This window comes from Phyllobates terribilis, unplaced genomic scaffold, assembly GCF_046119375.1.
Source record: "Phyllobates terribilis strain yellow unplaced genomic scaffold, ASM4611937v1 Scaffold_4__5_contigs__length_816908805, whole genome shotgun sequence".
NCBI classification, from domain to species: domain Eukaryota; kingdom Metazoa; phylum Chordata; class Amphibia; order Anura; family Dendrobatidae; genus Phyllobates; species Phyllobates terribilis.
This window is the reverse complement of record NW_027362764.1, coordinates 613,491,047-613,512,286: the sequence shown is the minus strand read 5'-3', so window position 1 is coordinate 613,512,286 and position 21,240 is coordinate 613,491,047.

Here is a 21,240-nt window from a genome sequence, read left to right as displayed (position 1 = left end):
AAATATTTGGCCTTCTAGCAGTGTGTGGGACTTTCTCTATTAGTCCATCTATACTGACCTCCATCAGGTTGCAAATTAAAAATAATTTTTATCTGCATCTAGCTCTGAAAAAATATTTGGCCTTCTATCAGTGTGTGGGACTTTCTCTATTAGTCCATCTATACTGACCTCCATCAGGTTGCAAATTAAAAATAATTTTTTGTCTGCATCTAGCTCTGAAAAAATATTTGGCCTTCTAGCAGGGTGTGGGACTTTCTCTATTAGTCCATCTATACTGACCTCCATCAGGTTGCAAATTCAAAATAATTTTTTGTCTGCATCTAGCTCTGAAAAAATATTTGGCCTTCTAGCAGTGTGTGGGACTTTCTCTATTAGTCCATCTATACTGACCTCCATCAGGCTGCAAATTAAAAATAATTTTTATCTGTATCTACCTCTGAAAAAATATTTGGGCTTCTAGCTGTGTGTGGGACTTGTTCTATTAGTCCATCTATACTGACCTCCATCAGGTTGCAAACTGAATATAATTTTTTTCTGCATCTAGCTCTGAAAAAATATTTGGCCTTCTAGCAGTGTGTGGGACTTTCTCTATTAGTCCATCTACACTGACCTCCATCAGGTTGCAAATTAAAAATAATTTTTATCTGCATCTAGCTCTGAAAAAATATTTGGCCTTCTAGCAGTGTGTGGGACTTTCTCTATTAGTCCATCTATACTGACCTCCATCAGGTTGCAAATTAAAAATAATTTTTTGTCTGCATCTAGCTCTGAAAAAATATTTGGCCTTCTAGCAGTGTGTGGGACTTTCTCTATTAGTCCATCTATACTGACCTACATCAGGCTGCAAATTAAAAATAATTTTTATCTGCATCTACCTCTGAAAAAATATTTGGCCTTCTAGCTGTGTGTGGGACTTGTTCTATTAGTTCATCTATACTGACCTCCATCAGGTTGCAAACTGAATATAATTTTTTTCTGCATCTAGCTCTGAAAAAATATTTGGCCTTCTAGCAGTGTGTGGGACTTTCTCTATTAGTCCATCTATACTGACCTCCATCAGGTTGCAAATTAAAAATAATTTTTTGTCTGCATCTAGCTCTGAAAAAATATTTGGCCTTTTAGCAGTGTGTGGGACTTTCTCTATTAGTCCATCTATACTGACCTCCATCAGGTTGCAAATTAAAAATAATATTAATCTGCATCTAGCTCTGAAAAATTATTTGGCCTTCTAGCAGTGTGTGGGACTTTCTCTATTAGTCCATCTATTCTGACCTCCATCAGGTTGCAAATTAAAAAGAATTTTTATCTGCATCTACCTCTGAAAAAATATTTGGGCTTCTAGCTGTGTGTGGGACTTGTTCTATTAGTCCATCTATACTGACCTCCATCAGGTTGCAAACTGAATATAATTTTTTGTCTGCATCTAGCTCTGAAAAAATATTTGGCCTTCTAGCAGTGTGTGGGACTTTCTCTATTAGTCCATCTATACTGACCTCCATCAGGTTGCAAATTAAAAATAATTTTTATCTGCATCCAGCTCTGAAAAAATATTTGGCCTTCTAGCAGTGTGTGGGACTTTCTCTATTAGTCCATCTATACTGACCTCCATCAGGTTGCAAATTAAAAATAATTTTTTGTCTGCATCTAGCTCTGAAAAAATATTTGGCCTTCTAGCAGTGTGTGGGACTTTCTCTAATAGTCCATCTATACTGACCTCCATCAGGTTGCAAATTCAAAATAATTTTTTGTCTGCACCTAGCTCTGAAAAAATATTTGGCCTTCTAGCAGTGTGTGGGACTTTCTCTATTAGTCCATCTATACTGACCTCCATCAGGCTGCAAATTAAAAATAATTTTTATCTGCATCTACCTCTGAAAAAATATTTGGGCTTCTAGCTGTGTGTGGGACTTGTTCTATTAGTCCATCTATACTGACCTCCATCAGGTTGCAAACTGAATATAATTTTTTTCTGCATCTAGCTCTGAAAAAATATTTGGCCTTCTAGCAGTGTGTGGGACTTTCTCTATTAGTCCATCTATACTGACCTCCATCAGGTTGCAAATTAAAAATAATTTTTATCTGCATCAAGCTCTGAAAAAATATTTGGCCTTCTAGCAGTGTGTGGGACTCTCTCTATTAGTCCATCTATACTGACCTCCATCAGGTTGCAAATTAAAAATAATTTTTTGTTTGCATCTAGCTCTGAAAAAATATTTGGTCTTCTAGCAGTGTGTGGGACTTTCTCTATTAGTCCATCTATACTGACCTCCATCAGGTTGCAAATTCAAAATAATTTTTTGTCTGCATCTAGCTCTGAAAAAATATTTGGCCTTCTAGCAGTGTGTGGGACTTTCTCTATTAGTCCATCTATACTGACCTCCATCAGGCTGCAAATTAAAAATAATTTTTATCTGCATCTACCTCTGAAAAAATATTTGGGCTTCTAGCTGTGTGTGGGACTTGTTCTATTAGTCCATCTATACTGACCTCCATCAGGTTGCAAACTGAATATAATTTTTTTCTGCATCTAGCTCTGAAAAAATATTTGGCCTTCTAGCAGTGTGTGGGACTTTCTCTATTAGTCCATCTATACTGACCTCCATCAGGTTGCAAATTAAAAATAATTTTTTGTCTGCATCTAGCTCTGAAAAAATATTTGGCCTTCTAGCAGTGTGTGGGACTTTCTCTATTAGTCCATCTATACTGACCTCCATCAAGTTGCAAATTAAAAATAATTTTTATCTGCATCTAGCTCTGAAAAAATATTTGGCCTTCTAGCAGTGTGTGGGACTTTCTCTATTAGTCCATCTATACTGACCTCCATCAGGTTGCAAATTAAAAATAATTTTTTGTCTGCATCTAGCTCTGAAAAAATATTTGGCCTTCTAGCAGTGTGTGGGACTTTCTCTATTAGTCCATCTATACTGACCTCCATCAGGTTGCAAATTCAAAATAATTTTTTGTCTGCATCTAGCTCTGAAAAAATATTTGGCCTTCTAGCAGTGTGTGGGACTTTCTATATTAGTCCATCTATACTGACCTCCATCAGGTTGCAAATTGAAAATAATTTTTTGTCCGCATCTAGCTCTGAAAAAATATTTGGCCTTCTAGCAGTGTGTGGGACTTTCTCTATTAGTCCATCTATACTGACATCCATCAGGCTGCAAATTAAAAATAATTTTATCTGCATCTACCTCTGAAAAAATATTTGGGCTTCTAGCTGTGTGTGGGACTTGTTCTATTAGTCCATCTATACTGACCTCCATCAGGTTGCAAACTGAATATAATTTTTTTCTGCATCTAGCTCTGAAAAAATATTTGGCCTTCTAGCAGTGTGTGGGACTTTCTCTATTAGTCCATCTATACTGACCTCCATCAGGTTGCAAATTAAAAATAATTTTTTGTCTGCATCTAGCTCTGAAAAAATATTTGGCCTTCTAGCAGTGTGTGGGACTTTCTCTAATAGTCCATCTATACTGACCTCCATCAGGTTGCAAATTCAAAATAATTTTTTGTCTGCACATAGCTCTGAAAAAATATTTGGCCTTCTAGCAGTGTGTGGGACTTTCTCTATTAGTCCATCTATACTGACCTCCATCAGGCTGCAAATTAAAAATAATTTTTATCTGCATCTACCTCTGAAAAAATATTTGGGCTTCTAGCTGTGTGTGGGACTTGTTCTATTAGTCCATCTATACTGACCTCCATCAGGTTGCAAACTGAATATAATTTTTTTCTGCATCTAGCTCTGAAAAAATATTTGGCCTTCTAGCAGTGTGTGGGACTTTCTCTATTAGTCCATCTATACTGACCTCCATCAGGTTGCAAATTAAAAATAATTTTTATCTGCATCAAGCTCTGAAAAAATATTTGGCCTTCTAGCAGTGTGTGGGACTTTCTCTATTAGTCCATCTATACTGACCTCCATCAGGTTGCAAATTAAAAATAATTTTTTGTTTGCATCTAGCTCTGAAAAAATATTTGGTCTTCTAGCAGTGTGTGGGACTTTCTCTATTAGTCCATCTATACTGACCTCCATCAGGTTGCAAATTCAAAATAATTTTTTGTCTGCATCTAGCTCTGAAAAAATATTTGGCCTTCTAGCAGTGTGTGGGACTTTCTCTATTAGTCCATCTATACTGACCTCCATCAGGCTGCAAATTAAAAATAATTTTTATCTGCATCTACCTCTGAAAAAATATTTGGGCTTCTAGCTGTGTGTGGGACTTGTTCTATTAGTCCATCTATACTGACCTCCATCAGGTTGCAAACTGAATAGAATTTTTTTCTCCATCTAGCTCTGAAAAAATATTTGGCCTTCTAGCAGTGTGTGGGACTTTCTCTATTAGTCCATCTATACTGACCTCCATCAGGTTGCAAATTAAAAATAATTTTTTGTCTGCATCTAGCTCTGAAAAAATATTTGGCCTTCTAGCAGTGTGTGGGACTTTCTCTATTAGTCCATCTATACTGACCTCCATCAGGTTGCAAATTAAAAATAATTTTTATCTGCATCTAGCTCTGAAAAAATATTTGGCCTTCTAGCAGTGTGTGGGACTTTCTCTATTAGTCCATCTATACTGACCTCCATCAGGTTGCAAATTAAAAATAATTTTTTGTCTGCATCTAGCTCTGAAAAAATATTTGGCCTTCTAGCAGTGTGTGGGACTTTCTCTATTAGTCCATCTATACTGACCTCCATCAGGTTGCAAATTCAAAATAATTTTTTGTCTGCATCTAGCTCTGAAAAAATATTTGGCCTTCTAGCAGTGTGTGGGACTTTCTCTATTAGTCCATCTATACTGACCTCCATCAGGTTGCAAACTGAATATAATTTTTTTCTGCATCTAGCTCTGAAAAAATATTTGGCCTTCTAGCAGTGTGTGGGACTTTCTCTATTAGTCCATCTATACTGACCTCCATCAGGTTGCAAATTGAAAATAATTTTTTGTCTGCATCTAGCTCTGAAAAAATATTTGGCCTTCTAGCAGTGTGTGGGACTTTCTCTATTAGTCCATCTATACTGACCTCCATCAGGCTGCAAATTAAAAATAATTTTTATCTGCATCTACCTCTGAAAAAATATTTGGGCTTCTAGCTGTGTGTGGGACTTGTTCTATTAGTCCATCTATACTGACCTCCATCAGGTTGCAAACTGAATATAATTTTTTTCTGCATCTAGCTCTGAAAAAATATTTGGCCTTCTAGCAGTGTGTGGGACTTTCTCTATTAGTCCATCTATACTGACCTCCATCAGGTTGCAAATTAAAAATAATTTTTTGTCTGCATCTAGCTCTGAAAAAATATTTGGCCTTCTAGCAGTGTGTGGGACTTTCTCTATTAGTCCATCTATACTGACCTCCATCAGGTTGCAAATTCAAAATAATTTTTTGTCTGCATCTAGCTCTGAAAAAATATTTGGCCTTCTAGCAGTGTGTGGGACTTTCTCTATTAGTCCATCTATACTGACCTCCATCAGGCTGCAAATTAAAAATAATTTTTATCTGCATCTACCTCTGAAAAAATATTTGGGCTTCTAGCTGTGTGTGGGACTTGTTCTATTAGTCCATCTATACTGACCTCCATCAGGTTGCAAACTGAATATAATTTTTTTCTGCATCTAGCTCTGAAAAAATATTTGGCCTTCTAGCATTGTGTGGGACTTTCTCTATTAGTCCATCTATACTGACCTCCATCAGGTTGCAAATTAAAAATAATTTTTATCTGCATCTAGCTCTGAAAAAATATTTGGCCTTCTAGCAGTGTGTGGGACTTTCTCTATTAGTCCATCTATACTGACCTCCATCAGGTTGCAAATTAAAAATAATTTTTTGTCTGCATCTAGCTCTGAAAAAATATTTGGCCTTCTAGCAGTGTGTGGGACTTTCTCTATTAGTCCATCTATACTGACCTCCATCAGGTTGCAAATTCAAAATATTTTTTTGTCTGCATCTAGCTCTGAAAAAATATTTGGCCTTCTAGCAGTGTGTGGGACTTTCTCTATTAGTCCATCTATACTGACCTCCATCAGGCTGCAAATTAAAAATAATTTTTATCTGTATCTAGCTCTGAAAAAATATTTGGGCTTCTAGCTGTGTGTGGGACTTGTTCTATTAGTCCATCTATACTGACCTCCATCAGGTTGCAAACTGAATATAATTTTTTTCTGCATCTAGCTCTGAAAAAATATTTGGCCTTCTAGCAGTGTGTGGGACTTTCTCTATTAGTCCATCTACACTGACCTCCATTAGGTTGCAAATTAAAAATAATTTTTATCTGCATCTAGCTCTGAAAAAATATTTGGCCATCTAGCAGTGTGTGGGACTTTCTCTATTAGTCCATCTATACTGACCTCCATCAGGTTGCAAATTAAAAATAATTTTTTGTCTGCATCTAGCTCTGAAAAAATATTTGGCCTACTACCAGTGTGTGGGACTTTCTCTATTAGTCCATCTATTCTGACCTCCATCAGGTTGCAAATTAAAAATAATTTTTTGTCTGCATCTAGCTCTGAAAAAATATTTGGCCTTCTAGCAGTGTGTGGGACTTTCTCTATTAGTCCATCTATTCTGACCTCCATCAGGTTGCAAATTCAAAATAATTTTTTGTCTGCATCTAGCTCTGAAAAAATATTTGGCCTTCTAGCAGTGTGTGGGACTTTCTCTATTAGTCCATCTATACTGACCTCCATCAGTCTGCAAATTAAAAATAATTTTTATCTGCATCTACCTCTGAAAAAATATTTGGCCTTCTAGCTGTGTGTGGGACTTGTTCTATTAGTTCATCTATACTGACCTCCATCAGGTTGCAAACTGAATATAATTTTTTTCTGCATCTAGCTCTGAAAAAATATTTGGCCTTCTAGCAGTGTGTGGGACTTTCTCTATTAGTCCATCTATACTGACCTCCATCAGGTTGCAAATTAAAAATAATTTTTTGTCTGCATCTAGCTCTAAAAAAATATTTGGCCTTCTAGCAGTGTGTGGGACTTTCTCTATTAGTCCATCTATACTGACCTCCATCAGGTTGCAAATTAAAAATAATTTTAATCTGCATTTAGCTCTGAAAAATTATTTGGCCTTCTAGCAGTGTGTGAGACTTTCTCTATTAGTCCATCTATACTGACCTCCATCAGGCTGCAAATTAAAAATAATTTTTATCTGCATCTACCTCTGAAAAAATATTTGAGCTTCTAGCTGTGTGTTGGACTTGTTCTATTAGTCCATCTATACTGACCTCCATCAGGTTGCAAACTGAATATAATCTTTTTCTGCATCTAGCTCTGAAAAAATATGTGGCCTTCTAGCAGTGTGTGGGACTTTCTCTATTAGTCCATCTATACTGACCTCCATCAGGTTGCAAATTAAAAATAATTTTTATCTGCATCTAGCTCTGAAAAAATATTTGGCCTTCTAGCAGTGTGTGGGACTTTCTCTATTAGTCCATCTATACTGACCTCCATCAGGTTGCAAATTAAAAATAATTTTTTGTCTGTATCTAGCTCTGAAAAAATATTTGGCCTTCTAGCAGTGTGTGGGACTTTCTCTATTAGTCCATCTATACTGACCTCCATCAGGTTGCAAATTTAAAATAATTTTTTGTCTGCATCTAGCTCTGAAAAAATATTTGGCCTTCTAGCAGTGTGTGGGACTTTCTCTATTAGTCCATCTATACTGACCTCCATCAGTCTGCAAATTAAAAATAATTTTTATCTGCATCTACCTCTGAAAAAATATTTGGCCTTCTAGCTGTGTGTGGGACTTGTTCTATTAGTTCATCTATACTGACCTCCATCAGGTTGCAAACTGAATATAATTTTTTTCTGCATCTAGCTCTGAAAAAATATTTGGCCATCTAGCAGTGTGTGGGACTTTCTCTATTAGTCCATCTATACTGACCTCCATCAGGTTGCAAATTAAAAATAATTTTTTGTCTGCATCTAGCTCTGAAAAAATATTTGGCCTTCTAGCAGTGTGTGGGACTTTCTCTATTAGTCCATCTATACTGACCTCCATCAGGTTGCAAATTAAAAATAATTTTAATCTGCATCTAGCTCTGAAAAATTATTTGGCCTTCTAGCAGTGTGTGGGACTTTCTCTATTAGTCCATCTATACTGACCTCCATCAGGTTGCAAATTAAAAATAATTTTTATCTGCATCTACCTCTGAAAAAATATTTGGGCTTCTAGCTGTGTGTGGGACTTGTTCTATTATTCCATCTATACTGACCTCCATCAGGTTGCAAACTGAATATAATTTTTTGTCTGCATCTAGCTCTGAAAAAATATTTGGCCTTCTAGCAGTGTGTGGGACTTTCTCTATTAGTCCATCTATACTGACTAGAGATGAGCGTTGTTCTACTCGAACTGTTCGCCAATCTCAAATTCGAGCTGTTTTGGGCGGTGTTCGAGCCGATCGGCGAACACGAACAATTTGAGAAAAATTCGGCTGTTCGAGGTTATGTTCGATAACTGTTCGTGCACCAAAATCATAACTGGATTTTTTCTCAGTAATGATGAAAATTAATGTTAATACGCAGTTTGAGTGTACAGCGGGGCGGGGGGAGGGGCAGGGGATGGATCTCTGCAGGAACAATGAAGATCTCCATTTTTTTTTCTCTTTCCCGCATTTGCAGTGGGGAGGTGCAATCTGTCAGCCTATCAGCAGCGCACACACGGAGCGAAGTGCTTTTTTTCACACAAGCAAGGGCATGTGTGATTGGCAGTGTATGTCACATGTCCTTGCCCTATAAGACCAAGCCATTTTCCCCGTCGCCACCATTTTCTCACTGCTGCAGCTGCGTGTTAGACGGCACCGCTGTTGCTGTGTGCGCTATACCTTGTTAATTTCAAGCCAATTTTCGCACAAATATACAGATAGCTTGGGAGTAGGGAATAGTTGTGATTGCAGTCCTTTTATGGACTAGGTTACAGCATTTCCTACGACTTTTATCAGGCAGGTCTGTGCTCTTAAATAGATAGATTGTGGGAGTAAAGACTAATTGTAATTGGAGTCCTTTTCAGTACTAGGTTACATCAGTTCCTATCAGTTTTTGCCAGGCAGGTCTGTGCCAGTGCTGTGCAAGTTTTTTTCACAGCATTTGGCTGAATCTAGCAAAGCTAATCCTTTTTGGCCTATTGCAGAGTGAGTTAGTCAGTGGAGTAGCCTATCTGTGTTGCAAGATATACCACCTGTGTATAGAATACCAATTTTTTTACTGCACCTAGTGAAGTAAAATCTTTTGGGCATAGCATCATTCTATTAGTCCATCTATACTGACCTCCATCAGGTTGCAAACTGAATATAATTTTTTTCTGCATCTAGCTCTGAAAAAATATTTGGGCTTCTAGCAGTGTGTGGGACTTGGTCTATTAGTCCATCTATACTGACCTCCATCAGGTTGCAAATTAAAAATAATTTTTTTCTGCATCTAGCTCTGAAAAAATATTTGGGCTTCTAGCAGTGTGTGGGACTTGGTCTATTAGTCCATCTATACTGACCTCCATCAGGTTGCAAATTGAATAAAAAAATTTTCTGCATCTAGCTCTGAAAAAATATTTGGGCTTCTAGCGGTGTGTAGGACTTGGTCTATTAGTCCATCTATACTGACCTCCATCAGGTTGCAAATTAAAAATAATTTTTTTCTGCATCTAACCCAGCCAATAGTTTTGGCCTAATACCACAGTTTGGCCACTCAGCTCTGCTCGGTTACCATCCATTGTTTTTTTGTGCAAACAACTCCAGAGTTGTGAATTAGTTAACCACCAAAATGAGTGGAAAAAGGCCTGCTGCTGGTGGAAAGGGGAATAGGCGTGTTGGGAAGGGGAAAAAAGGTTGTGTCCGTGGGGTAGGTGCAGAAGAAAGACCATCTTCCAGCCAAACTAAAATGTCTACTTCTTTTAGCGGACAATGTGATAAGATCCCTTTCTTACGGCCACGCCAATCGCTACAAATTCCAGATGAGGCACAAAAACAGCAGGTGCTTCAATGGATATCAAGTGCTCCTTTAAGTGGGCTCTCCTCCACATCAACTTCAACATCACAAATACTCCAGTCCTCAAAGGTGTCACCCAAATCGCACTTGCTTCCTCACAGCTCCCAAATCTCCAGCTGCCCGTCTGAGTATGAGGTAGAACAGATGGTTGAGTCTGCAGAGCTGTTTACTCATACTATAGCCTGGGAATCAGAGGTCGACTCCAGCGCTTCTGTGAATCCAGACGAGGAAATGATCTGCACTGATGCCCAGAATCTTTATGAGTCGGATCCAGGACCAGACGCAGAAGGTTCTGACCATAATGTAGACCCTCATTCCCAAACTGTAACTCCTGTTGGTGGAGACAATGAGGAAGACGATGATAAGACTCAAATACCTGATTGGAGCGACAACTTTAGTTTTTTGTCAGGGCAGGAACAGGTTGGCTCTGAGGACGACGGGTGTGATAACGCACAGGGTGATGATGATGAGGTCGGAGATCCCACTTACTGTCAACCCACAGTCAGCCAAGAGATGAGGTCAGCAGAGGAGGTGGAGGAAGATGCTAGTGACGACGAGGTCAGGTTGCGCCTTCCTGGACAGAGACGTAGTACTGGAAGCACGTCAACAACTGCATCCTCAAACACAACTCTGCCTCTCACCACAAGTCGTGGTGGCTCTTCAGGTCGCATGGGTGCTAAGCCTTGCATAGCCTGGGCATTTTTTCAGATCGATAAAGATGACCCAACTCGTGTTATCTGTAACATTTGTCAGCAAAAGCTAAGTAGAGGCCAAAAAATACATAGTTTGAGTACTTCATGCATGAACCGGCACATGGACATGAAGCATAAGTTGCAGTGGGAAGCTCAGTGTGCTACAATGCGGTCTAGCCGGCCGGGCCAACCACCGTCTGCCATATCTTGTGCATCCGCGGCCTCTTCATCCTCTGTGACTGGGGGGACAGCAGTCACACCTGTTTTGGGGCGCAGACCTGCCACCTCTTTACCCGCAACAGCCAGCGTGATTGGCAGGTCATCATTTTCTTTGGAGGTGGTAACACCAGCTGGTCTTGAGCGCTGTCCGACATCGATAGTGTAGCACCCTGAGGATTCGGCTGCTACAGGGGTATTGCACCTCAACCCAGAGGTGTGATATTCCACTCCCGGGTAAGGAAGGAGTGTGGAACTGAGCTCAGATAGACTGCATGCACTACATACATCCCATTCCAGAGGAGCAGGCCGACGGTACTCCCACTTGGAAATGTGCAGGTACAACCGAGCCTGTTCCTGGCTGGAGTGGGAGGGGGGTGGTACATCCCATGTAGTGTAGGGGCAGATAGGGGGAGCAGTCTGGGTAGTGATAGGAGCTCATTGGGTGCTGGTCACCTGAGCTCACACATAGAGGGATATATAAGGAGGGCACCAACTTAGATCAGGGTCAGACGCTGAGAACAAGTCAGTTGGAGAGGAGAGAGAAGGAAACAGCAGCCCTGGAGAGAGAGAGAGTGGAGCAGAGAAAGACCCAGAGGGGGAAGACTGAAGGGACCCAAGAACCCAAATTAGAGCATCGGGTGAGGAGTCAGCATCAGGGTACCGGAACCCAAGCTGGTGGGGGCAAAGACATTCCCCAGCCAGAGACCGGAGACCGTGGGCAGTGTCTGTCACGGTCACCCACCACATTCACCCCGAAGGCACACCACGTGGAGGGTCAGGGAACCCAAGGCCAAGGGTGTCCCAAAAGAAGGCCCGAGGGAGCTGGACCTAGGTGAATCACTGGTGGGGACGGCTGAAGAAAGGACAGAGGGAGAGCTCAGGGCCACGCTCCGGACTTGTTTGGGGGTTGGCTGGATCCAGGACCTGGTGGACGCAGCACTGCTCGGGTGGTCACTAACAGCTGGAGTGACCGAAACATCAGCAGTAAGTAAACACCCTTAACTGCACAACCCGAGTCTGTCTTCATTGCCGGCTGCACCGCACCACCACAACCCCCATCCTCTGCGCCTGTCCCCTCTGAGGCTATACCCCTCCCGTTGGGGGTTATCCCACCAAGCTGCACATCCACCATCAGCCTCAGCGGACCCCGCTGCAGCGGCGGCCACAGTGACCGCATCACAACGGGTGGCGTAGTCGACACAAAAGAACTTTAATAACATCTGTAAAGCTGCCACATAACACTTAGCTTGACGCCCTGGGCACGGGACCGGGTCACAGCCGCTCGGAGACTACAACCCCCCCCATCTGATCCGGTGCCGGGTATTCCCCTCTAAAAGGAATATGTCCCAGGGGGCGCGTCAACTTTGGCGTAGTCGGCAGGATTACGTGCCCGCAACCCCCGGGTACTGCGTGCCTGAAGGAAAGTGCAAGTTTACCTCAGAAGGAAGTCTCCCGCCGGTTCCGGAGGGTCCACGCCATCGGACTCCATCACCGGTCGTTTCCCGCCGATTGTCCGCCATTTCCAGCTTGTTCCCGCCATCTGCCGAGTTTCCCGCCACTGGGCGACGCTTCCCGCCAAAACCGCAGATTTCCCGCCTTGGAAGAGCAGCGGACGCCATTATGGGCGTGCCAAAGGAGGGCAAGAGGCCACCTCCCATCGTGGGCCAGGACAGAAAATGGCGCCAAAAGTGGAAACCGCCCCCACCAACAGAGACTGTGATGCTGGAGGTGTCTGTCAGCGTGAAAGAACTCCCCCTGGAGCTGACAGTCACCGAGTTGCCCCGGGACCGCCCTCTAAGTGGGAGGAGACGAAAGAGAAGAGAAAAGATGGGTGTCGCTTGGAGCAGTCTGGAGCGAGCGCACCCGGAGGCAAGAAGCCTGGAAAGGGGCAGCAGAAAAGCTCACCCGGAGATGGAAAGAGAGCAGAACAGCACCGGCCCGCTGGCCAGGAGTCTGCTAGAGACCGAGGAAGGAGGGCAGAGCAGCACCGGCCCGCTGGCCAGGAGCCTGCCGGAAGCCGAGCAGAGCAGCACCGACCCGATGGTCAGGAGCCTGCTAGAGTCCACAACCCCGCTAGGTCTAGCGGAGATCCTAGCGCAGCTCCCCCGAGACCGGGAGTGTGCACAAACTGCCCTGGAGGGCCTCGCAAGGAGGATGGCCCGGGTACAGCGCGAGATACTGGCGGAGTGGAGCCGGGAGATGACCCAGCACGCAGAGACCAGTCAGCGGAGCACGCTACCCTGGAAGAGGAAGCAGACCGCCTCTGAGGATGGCGCAGGAGGACCCAAGGCCGGAGACGGCGCCGAGGAGGGAGCCGAACGTATGGAGGCAGGTAAAGGGGACGCCTATACCCCAAGCCGTGACACCGCTTACCTGCCCCAGCTCCCCGTCGCAGAGCCCGAAAGTCCCCCTGCTGTGCCCGTAGCCGCCAGGTCACCGCCATGGACTAGGCCCCGACCGGAAGCCGCCGCAGCGACCCCTGTGACGTCACGCGCCCCGACCCGGAGCGTGACAAAGCAGGAAGTACCACCAGCCTGGTCGCAAGGCCTAGTACCCCCGGGCGCCGCATCGCCAACAGCACCCCCTACCTCCGCGGAGCCTCCGGCCTGGCCGCAAGGCCAGGTAGCCCAGGGCGCCGCCGTCCTAACGGTGCCCTTCACCTTCCAGGTGCCCCAGGCCTGGCCGCAAGGCCTGGGCAACCCGGGCGCCACCACCACCGCGCCCGCGCCCGCAATACCTAGGGTGCCACACCTGGGGGAGGACCTCTTCGGCCAGCTCACATGGCCGGACGGGCGGCCCTTCATCTGGCCCGAAGGGTACCCTGAGCTGAAGCGGCAGCAAAGACTGGGGCCCTTGTGTGAGCCCCTAATCCCGGCTCCGAAGCCCGTGGCTCGGGTCTCGCCTCCTCTAGCAGAAGCCCAATTCGTGTGGGACCCCACGGGAGAAGATTTGATGGGGTTCACCGGAGAAACTCGGGCAGCCGCAGCTGAACGTACAGAGTGTTGCCGTCAACAGCTGGCAGAGTTTAAGAGAGAACGGGAGGAGAGGCGGGTCAGAGAACAACAGGCCCAAATCCAGAGCGCGGAGCAGAAGAGCCGGACTAGGAGGAACCCCCGTGCAGCGCATTGTCCCCGCACCATCGGGACAGTGATAAAGTTCAACCCGCAGCATGGGTGGGGCTTTATTCGGGACCGTAACAACCGCGGTGACGTTTTTGTGACCCGCAGAGACGTCGAGTCCCACCTGCCGGAAGGTCACAAAGGCCGTGACCTCTACGTCGGAGACGAGGTCACTTTCACCCGGCACAAGTGTGCCAAAGGACCTTACGCCCTCCACGTACACCGCTTGACGGAGGAGGAGTTGCGGTACGGGGAGGAGGAGTCAGAGGACCCGGACGGGTCTGAAGAAACATCATATCAAGAAAGAACAGGAGGAAGACGCCGTTGAGTGCGGCAGAGCAGGTGCTGTAAATAGTTACCCAATCGGGGTATATAGAAACTGAAACTGTTGCTGCTGCTAAAATAGTCCCCGTTGGGACCAGTGAACTGTTTTACCCGTTAACCCCTTCATCCTACAGGCTGAGGACTGTGAGCAGCCATTCCCTTCCCTCTACCTGGCCGAGGACTGAGAGCGGCCAACTTTCAACTTTCCCTGTATATAGTTGCGCTTCCTAAAGCGCCCCCTACCGGTTTTATAGGAGAAACCATTTTTCTAGAAAGACTGTCGCACTTTTCCCGGACACACGTTGCACAGTGTCCGGAGGAGGAACCTGAAACCAGAGACGACGAGAATGTTTTATATGAAAAGTTATATATAATGTTTATATGTTTTATATGTTCATATAAAAATTTTGTATGTTTTGGTGTTTTATGTCTTACAGCCCGAGGACGTGCTGTGATTTACCAGGGGGGAATGTAGCACCCTGAGGATTCGGCTGCTACAGGGGTATTGCACCTCAACCCAGAGGTGTGATATTCCACTCCCGGGTAAGGAAGGAGTGTGGAACTGAGCTCAGATAGACTGCATGCACTACATACATCCCATTCCAGAGGAGCAGGCCGACGGTACTCCCACTTGGAAATGTGCAGGTACAACCGAGCCTGTTCCTGGCTGGAGTGGGAGGGGGGTGGTACATCCCATGTAGTGTAGGGGCAGATAGGGGGAGCAGTCTGGGTAGTGATAGGAGCTCATTGGGTGCTGGTCACCTGAGCTCACACATAGAGGGATATATAAGGAGGGCACCAACTTAGATCAGGGTCAGACGCTGAGAACAAGTCAGTTGGAGAGGAGAGAGAAGGAAACAGCAGCCCTGGAGAGAGAGAGAGTGGAGCAGAGAAAGACCCAGAGGGGGAAGACTGAAGGGACCCAAGAACCCAAATTAGAGCATCGGGTGAGGAGTCAGCATCAGGGTACCGGAACCCAAGCTGGTGGGGGCAAAGACATTCCCCAGCCAGAGACCGGAGACCGTGGGCAGTGTCTGTCACGGTCACCCACCACATTCACCCCGAAGGCACACCACGTGGAGGGTCAGGGAACCCAAGGCCAAGGGTGTCCCAAAAGAAGGCCCGAGGGAGCTGGACCTAGGTGAATCACTGGTGGGGACGGCTGAAGAAAGGACAGAGGGAGAGCTCAGGGCCACGCTCCGGACTTGTTTGGGGGTTGGCTGGATCCAGGACCTGGTGGACGCAGCACGGCTCGGGTGGTCACTAACAGCTGGAGTGACCGAAACATCAGCAGTAAGTAAACACCCTTAACTGCACAACCCGAGTCTGTCTTCATTGCCGGCTGCACCGCACCACCACAACCCCCATCCTCTGCGCCTGTCCCCTCTGAGGCTATACCCCTCCCGTTGGGGGTTATCCCACCAAGCTGCACATCCACCATCAGCCTCAGCGGACCCCGCTGCAGCGGCGGCCACAGTGACCGCATCACAACGGGTGGCGTAGTCGACACAAAAGAACTTTAATAACATCTGTAAAGCTGCCACATAACACTTAGCTTGACGCCCTGGGCACGGGACCGGGTCACAGCCGCTCGGAGACTACAACCCCCCCCATCTGATCCGGTGCCGGGTATTCCCCTCAAAAAGGAATATGTCCCAGGGGGCGCGTCAATAGCACCACCTTTGGATCAAGGCAACCTAACATGTCCGCCTGCATCTTCCTCACAGACCGTCAGTTTGCCGGGGACACCCTTATCAACCCCGTCTAAGCACAATAGCCAGCCCTCGGTCCCTCAGATGTGGACAAGTAAAAGACCATTTCCTCCTAGCCATGAGAAAGCTAAGAGGTTGAATTTCACCATCTGCAAGCTCTTGGCTACAGAAATGCTGCCTTTCCGCCTGGTGGACACAGAGGATTTTCGAGACCTTATGTCCGTCGCAGTGCCCCAGTACCAGATGCCCAGTCGGCACTACTTCTCAAAGAAAGGTGTGCCTGCGCTCCACCAGCATGTCGCACACAACATCACCGCTTCTTTGAGAAACTCTGTGTGTGACAGGGTGCATTTCACCACAGACACTTGGACGAGTAGGCATGGACAGGGGCGTTACATGTCGCTGACTGGGCACTGGGTAACTATGGTGGCAGGACAAGGGGCTGCTGTCCAAGTCTTGCCGTCCCCACGAGTTGTGCGTCAATCCTCTTTATGTCATTTTTCCTCCACTGCTTCTGCCTCCTCAACCTCCTCTCGGTCTTCCACCTGCACCCAAAGCCTGTCTGGTCATGCCACAAGCTTTCTAACTGCGCAGAAGGGATCCTGCACACCTCCTTACTATGCTGGCAGTAGGGCTCAACGTCATCAGGCGGTTTTTACATTGAAATGTCTGGGAAATGTGAGTCACACAGCTGAGGAGTTGTGGTCAGCTCTGGAGAACCAATTTCATGAATGGTTGTCTCCACTGGACCTGAAACCAGGGAAGGCCGTGTGCGACAATGCTGCAAACCTGGGTGCGGCCCTTCGCCGGGGCAATGTCACACACGTGCCTTGTATGGCTCACGTGTTGAACCTGGTTGTCCAGCAATTTTTAGCCCACTATCCCAGACTAGATGGCCTTCTGCAGAGGGCACGGTCGCTGTGTGCTCACTTCCGCCGTTCGCATCCCGCAGCTCAGCGACTTACATCTCTACAGAAGTCGTTGGGCCTGCCACTTCACCGGCTAAAATGCGATGTGCCTACCTGGTGGAATTCAACTCTGCACATGTTGCAGCGACTGTGGCAGCACCAACAAGCCCTGGTGCAATACGTTCTGACGTATAGCCTGGGCCAACGAGATTCAGAGGTGGGGCAAATCACGCTGGAGGAGTGGTCTCAGATCAGGGACCTATGCACCCTTCTGCACAGTTTTGAAATGGCGACGAAGATGTTTAGTGCTGACGATGCCATTATCAGCATGACTATTCCGGTGATTTACATGCTGGAGCACATGTTAAACAGAATTCGGAGTCAGGTGGTGGCACAAGAGGAGGTGGAGGAAGTAGAGGAGGAGGAGTTGTATGCGGAAGGGCTAACATCTGCAAGGTCCAGACGGTCGGCAGCACCAAGGCGGCAGGCATGTGAGGGTGGGGGAGATGATTTTACCAGGGCGCATGGTAGCAGCCAAACTAGTGAGGAAGGTGCAGGAGCCCAGGAAGAAGTGGAGGACGAACTGATGGAAGACTCATCAGATGAGGGAGACCTTGATCACATTTCTGTTGTGCGAGGTTGGGGGGAGAGGACAGAGGAAGGAAGCATGATTGCTACCTCGCCACCAACACAACAGGGACTTGGTGCTCCTGGATGCGCAACACACATGAGTGCCTTCTTGCTGCACTACCTGCAACATGACCCTCGAATTGTGAGAATTAGAAATAATCCTGACTACTGGGTTGCCACACTGTTAGATCCCCGGTACAAAAGTAAATTTGCAGAAATTATTCCTGCCATAGAAAGGGATGCACGCATGCAGGAGTATCAGCAGAGACTGTTGCAGAATCTTACATGTGCTTTTCCACAAAATACCAGTGGTGCACGTAGTGAATCTCACAGTTCCAACTTGCCAACCGTGGGACCGTCAAGTGTTCAGCACTCAAACCGTAACAGAACCACAGTATCTGCTGGTAACATCAATTTTGCGGAATCATTTCACCACTTTTTTAGCCCATCCTTTGCAAGGCCACAGGAGACAAGAAGTCTGACACATAGTCAACGCCTAGAGACGATGGTACAGGAGTATCTCCAAGTAAACATTGAAGCCACGACTGTGTCACTGGACCCTTGCTCTTTTTGGGCTTCCAATCTGGATAAATGGCCGGAGCTAGCCACTTACGCCTTGGAGATCTTGTCATGCCCCGCAGCCAGCGTTCTGTCTGAACGTGTGTTCAGCGCTGCTGGTGGTGTGCTGACAGATAAGCGCACGCGGCTCTCCACTGATAATGTAGACAGACTCACGTTCATAAAGATGAACAAATCATGGATCCGAAACGACTTTTCTACCCCTGTGTCATCCTGGGGAGAGTAAAAGCTTGATGATTGGTTAAAATCACCCTACCAACCGTTTTAAGCTTTCAAATTACTAATCATGTTTATCTGTATCTTGACTGGAAAATAATTTGGGCTTTGTAGCAGTGTGCAGCACTGATCCTATTAGGCCATCTATAATAAGCTTCACCAGATTTAAAATTAAAAATAATTTTTAGCTGCATCTAGCCCGGAAAATAATTTTGGGGCTCCGAGATGCGCAAGACACATAAGTGCCTTCTTGCTGCACTACCTGCAGCATGACCCTCATATTGTCAGAATTCGAAGTAATCATGACTACTGGGTTGCCACACTCTTAGATCCCCCAAACTTTTCGATCAACCTTTTCATTTTAATAAAGACCAAAAAAATGGTCATTTTTGAAATTATAAGCATTAGCAGGTTGTTAGAAACTGAAATCAAACAGTTTTCAACTCAAAACTTTATTCTATGTGAGGTTACATTTTCACATAGGACCCCTTGTTCGAAAGGAGCTTCTGAACTCTCTCGTCCATTGAATTTGTCAGGTTTTGGATGGTTTCTGCTTCAATTGTTTTGCATGAGGACAGAATACCCTCCCAGAGCTGTTGCTTAGATGTGAACTGCCTCCCGCCATCATAGACACTCCTTTTAATGATGCTCCAAAGGTTCTGAATGGGGTAGAGGTCAGGGGAGCATGGGGGTCACACCATAAGTTTGTCCCCTTTTATGCCCATATCAGCCAGAGATGCAGATGTTTTATGTGCAGCATGAGATGGTGCATTATCATGCAGAAAAATGATCTTGCTGTGAAATACATGGTTCTTCTTCTTGAACCATGGCAGGAAGTGCTGTTTGAGAAAATCCACATACATTATGGAGTTCATCTTTAGCGCCTTCAGGGATCCTAAAGGGGCCGACAATCTCTCTCCCCATGATTCCAGCCCAAAACATTACTCCACCTCCTCCTTGTTGGCGCTGTAGCCGTGTTTGCGTGGGGTGTCCATCAACCAGCCATCCTCCACTCCATTCATCTGGACCATCGAGCGCTGCACGGCACTCATCCGTGAACAAAACAGTTTTGAAATCAGTCTTCATGTAATGTTTGGCCCACTGGAGCCGTTTCTGCTTGTGTGAAGTGGATAGAGGAGGTCGACAGGATGGCATATGCACAGCTGCAAACCTCTGAAGGACCCTGCATCTTGTTGTTCGGGGGACGTTGGAGGCACAAGCAGCTTCAAAAACTTGTCTGCTGCTATGACAAGGCTTTTTTGCCGCTGCTGTTTCAACCTGACGTAATTGCCTGTAGGAAAGAGTCCTCAATTTGCCCTTATCAGCACGCACACGTGTGTACTGTGAATCAGCTACATACTTCTTGATTGCCAAGACACTTCATCCTGATCATCGCACAATGTTGATTGTAGTCATGCCTTGACCTAAACACTCCACAATTTGTTGCTTCTCAGCAGCCGACACATCCTTTTTCTTTCCCATTTTGGCAGAAAATGTAGGCTGCTTAATAATGTGAGAGAGCCTTCTTAAGTAGTCTTGCCTTTCATTGGACACACCTGCCAAACTAATTAGCACAGGTGTCTGCAATTGCTTACAGTGATATAAAGAGCCCTGACACACATCACCATCAATGAGTTTAACTGACAAACAAACAAATTCTTCCCTTATCACTAGTGTTGAGCCACCCCCGTAGTGTTCGAGTTCGGTTCGGTTCGTCGAACACCCGTGTGTTCGCCGAACTGTTCGTCGAACTGTTCGTCGAACACCTTCGAACACCGTTAAAACCAATGGCAGGCAAACAAAAACACATAGAAACACATAGAAAACACCTTCAAAGGTGTCCAAAAGCTGACAAACTGCTCAGAAGACACAACTAACACATGGAAAAGTGACAAGGACATATAGTCATGCGAAAAGAAAAGAGGTGGAGGAGTAAAAGGAGGGGGAGACACAGATATAGGCATGTCATGCCCTTCTAAAATCCAAAAAGTGAGAAGCCGAGACGGCCAGTCCGCTCCTGCCCGTGCCACCTCCGTGTCGCCGGGTTTGTGCCAGAGCCGCGGTGAACCCTGACGGCCAGCCCCCCTCTCCCAATACTGGTGCCTGTCCGCTGGTGGGTCGAGAGAGCCCCCCTGTGGTGGAGGCAGCTCTAAGCTTTTTAATTTAAATTGTCCCTCTAATTTAAATGAATACACTTTAAATCCATTTACAAGGATCTATTGGAGGGCAAGTCTCATGCCAGCAGCCGCGTAATTCCAGCTCCAGTAGCGTCCACTAAAGCTGCTGCAGTTAAAAAGCTTTTATAAGGATCGAGCTCGGCTGTCCACCGCAAGGCATACTAGTGCCAGTCCCAGCCCCTATGCCTTGGGGTGCCTCCTGATGCTCTTCACTAAGTATCCAGTGGTCCCGAAGCATTTCCTTTGAAAAAATTAAGTGTCCAAACTACAGGTGGTGTAGCTTGCTTAACAGCCGGGATAATCCGCTGACTAGCAGACACTGCTACTAGGCACAAAGTATTTCCTGGGCTAGATGCAGTTAAAAATTTGTAAGTAGATACTCTCGTTGGATGCTGAGAAAGCATTCCATAGAGTCTCCTGGCACGCCATATATGATTCTCTTAAAAAGCTTGGGGTAGGGGTCTAGGGGACCTTTTTATAGCCAAAATCACGGCCCTGTATCACAATACGTCACCTAGGCTGAAGATAAATGGAACTGTAGCACCGAGGGCTCGGTTGCTACAGACGTATTGCACCTCACCCAGAGGTGTGATATCTCACTCTCAGATAAGGATGGAGTGTGGATCAGGACCCGACACCTGCATGCATTACACCACATTGCCGTGGGGCA